Genomic DNA, 3,794 nt, shown 5'->3' with positions numbered 1-3,794 from the left:
TCTTGGTTTTTGTTTCTAATTCTGCAATTGGATCCTTATTAATAAGAGACTCATGTGATCTATCACAACTGACTTTGAGTCTGTATATTAGCATTAGAGGCTACTATAATGATGAACATTAACATTTCTGATTCTAGAAAGGAAAAACCTAAGAACTGATAGTGAGCTGAGGCCTGACCACATAAGGAAAATTACTAACGTTACTATAGAGAGAGAAATTGTGCCACGATGGGTATAGTAATAGCAGTGTCTTTTCAGGTGGGAGTAGATGAGCTCTAAGATGAAGTGGACCATCATGCTTTTAGTACAGGTTGACAACCCTATGCTTTAATTTTTCAGGATTTTCTTCTTCAAAGCTGACTTGTCTACAGGGAGAGTAATATAGTTCTAAAGGAGTCTACTTTAATTAGGAAGCTAAAATGTCTCAACCTTAGTATGCACATTATCAAGGTAGTTAAGATGTTAGTAAAATGAGCCAAAAGCAGAACTCTGTAGCTTAAAGACGCTCATGTTCTGTGCTATGTTTTGTTTCAGAAAGTAATCTGCATGTTCAGCCTTGTTTCCTTTTCCAGCCATAGAGCAGCCAGATTAAACTGGAAGAGCTGTTCATTCCCACAGTCAGGGTCCCCCCCCCCCCCGTAGAAATTTATTTATTTTTTTATATGCATCATAGTTAAGTTGCAAAGCAGCGTGGGATGGGAGAAGACACATGCAAAGAAGTATTCATTCCTGTGGAAAAGAACTTGATGCAGCTGAATAAGCCGTAAGGGGTATAAATCCGGGGTATAAATCCTCATGTTTCACTATAGAAGGCAAATGCTAGCTTGCTAGGGTTTAAGAAAAAAAAACCTTCCTGCATGGAAACTGGGCTTTAGTCTATACTGCTCTTGATGATGCTGAAAGCTGTAATACTTGGAATATCAGTTCAGCAGGAAAATAATACAAGCGAAGAACTCTTCCAGGCTCATCAAAGGTGTTAATAAAGGAATAGAAACACTTCTTTTTTAAATACCCTTCACTGATCTAGTAGCTACACCTTCCTTTCTGCTACCTGAACTTTCAGCCCTAGCTTTTGCATCATTGGACCAAAGCTGGAAGCTATCCTGGGAGGCCAAGGGGGGAGGGGGAACAACTTAATAAAAAAAAGTCTTAAGCATGCACTGGGGACCAGAGCAGAAAGTTGGTTTGTGTACTGAAACAATTCTCATGTCTAGGTACGGATAGGTGACTCTGGTCAAACCCAAAATGATTCTGTTCCTTTTCTCATTTACAGGTATTAACTTTTGACTCCATAACACTTTCAGTAGTTCTAGAAGAAGGGGGTTTATTTAACTTTAGCAGTAAAAGCACCAAGTCTTTTTAATACTAAACCCCCTCCCCCCCACTTTTTCTGAGAGGCTGACCCTCGGCAGCAAATATTCATCTTCAGTTTTTCTCTGTTATAGCTGCTTCCTTTCTCTTGAAAAGCCCATAACGGTATCCACTTTTGAAAGGGTTATTTAAATTCACAGGACAAGATCCTAATCTTCACCTGAAAGTGGTTAAAAATATAATCTGTGGTAAGGAAAAAAGGATGGTTCTCCTTTTCATTAAAAACTCCTCTTTAAAAGTTTAACTGAATGGGGTCAAAGAGTGGATTTTTAACTAGTCCTTGCCTTATTTGGCTGCTCTCTTAAAAAGCCCTTAGCTATGCTAACATCAGGAAGAGCAAAGTTCACAGTTTCCTACTCCAGTATTGCATACCTAGGCCCAGTTTCTAACAACAAAGGCGAAAATTTAGCCTGCAGTTTTCCTATAACATTTAAAGGCCTTGCAGCGCTCTAAGTGCCTGGAGGCAGCAGCCTCCTGCGCTCTGTTGATTAGACTCTACTCACTCCCTGAGTGTTTTTATGTCTTGTCTTGTCTTGTCTTGTCTTTTTCTACTGTTTCAGGAAACTTCTGGTATCTGCAAAACTATGAAATACTTGTGGACGTAATTGTAGCACATTACATTCAGACAAAAAGGAATTCTATCTTCTTCTTGCCAAATATAGTTAAAATGGGGAAGAAAATAGGAACGTAACATGGAAAAGCTGATCTTGGGCCACTCTGTCCAGTCTTGCTATTTGTGGTGCTTCAGTCCTTGAAGTTGTTCGCTTATCGACTGTCCTCATTCTCCTTTGTATTGACTGTGCCTCCTAACTTTGTGTCGTCAGCAAACTTTACCAGGGCACTTCTGCTTTTTCCATCTTTCTGTTTTTGTTTTTGCATGTTTGACTTGGAAGATCCCTGGAATTACTTTACATCATAGATGTTAGGGTTGGAAGTGACCTCAATAGAGCGCCCCCCCCCCCCACATCGGCAGGAAAGTGCTGGGTTCAGATGACCCCAGCCAGATGCCCATCCAACCTCCTCTTGAAGACCCCTAGGGTAGGGGAGAGCACCACCTCCCTTGGGAGCCTATTCCAGACCTTGGCCACTCTAACTTGTGAAGAAGTTCCTCCTAAAGTCCAGTCTAAATCTGCTCTCTGCTAGCTTATGGCCATTATTTCTTGTGACCCCAGGGGCACCTTGGTGAGCAGAGCGGAGGCTGAGGGGGTCTAGGTGCTTTAGTCTCTCCTGGTAGGGTTTGGCCTGCAAGCCCTTAACCATATGAGTGGCCCTCCTCTGGACCCTCTCCAGGCTATCCACATCCCTCCTTGAAGTGAGGGATGATTCAAGTCACCAAGGTTTTCAGTTCAGTTTATGTGGATAATTAATGCCCTTAGCTGACCAAAACCTACCCCTTTTGAACAACAGAACCTTATTTCCAGACCTACTTCTGTTCATCCTCCATTTAAATGTAAATGGAATCGACTCAGCATTACTTGACCAAGGTGGTTTTGCTGCGAACAGCTTTTTTTAATGTTCTCATTACTTATTGTTGACATCACAGAAGGCATGATTAAGGGAAAATAATGATGGCTTGCTAAGAAAGAGAATCAATCATCTGAGTGGCATTTCTTAGCTCTGACTGCTTGTTCTTACTGACATACACCTCCCACACCCCTTGTCTGGGCTCTGGCACAGTTTTTATTCATGTTTGCACAGTAGTAGTGGGTGTGTGCGCATGGGGAGAGGGGAGAATTGTACTCTGAAAGCAAAGCCAAGCTGTTCAGTACCATAGCTATTCTCAGGTCTTAGCTGGTAGGTGTCCCAGTTGCACTGGCCTTTGTTACAAGCAAAAGCAGTGCCTGGTTATGACCATGCCCTTCTGAAAGACTAGAATATCCTTCATGACTTGCATGTTACTATCATTTGCTTGTTCTCTTCTCCATTCCTGTTCTGCTTCCCTACTCCACGTTCTGAGCAGTGAAGGAAGAAGAAATGGATGCTGAATTGAAAGGGATGGTAACTCAGTCTGCAAATAATACAGGCTCCTTCCCATGGAGCAGATAAGCGTAGCAACACTTTGTAGAATTTCCTTTTTTAGTATGTTCCCTCTCCTCTTTTGAATAGGAATATTTTCCTTATTTTTCCAATGGGGTGGGGGACAACTTTTTTTTCCCCTCTACTGTCTTAGCAAGGAAAGTAGAGAGGGGAAGTCACCCACAGGCTCATTCCTTTTGCCCCAGAGTTGGCCTGTGTGGATCTTCAAGTGAAGTAACTCCGTGTTCTGTTGATGGCAAATAACTCGGAGCCCTGTTTCTCTCCCCACCCTTGATTTTTCTGAGTGGCACCAAAGTCTCTGTTTAGTAACAAAGGTACAAAAGCACCTGTCTGGGGCTGGAGGCAGAGGTTGCAACGCATGGGCTGGACCAGGTTGAGGCAGCATT

Source organism: Crocodylus siamensis, chromosome 11 (genome assembly GCF_052110815.1).
Source record: "Crocodylus siamensis isolate JL-2025a chromosome 11, ASM5211081v1, whole genome shotgun sequence".
Lineage (NCBI taxonomy): Eukaryota > Metazoa > Chordata > Crocodylia > Crocodylidae > Crocodylus > Crocodylus siamensis.
The sequence above is the reverse complement of the archived record's forward strand: the minus strand, read 5'-3'. Positions refer to the sequence as shown.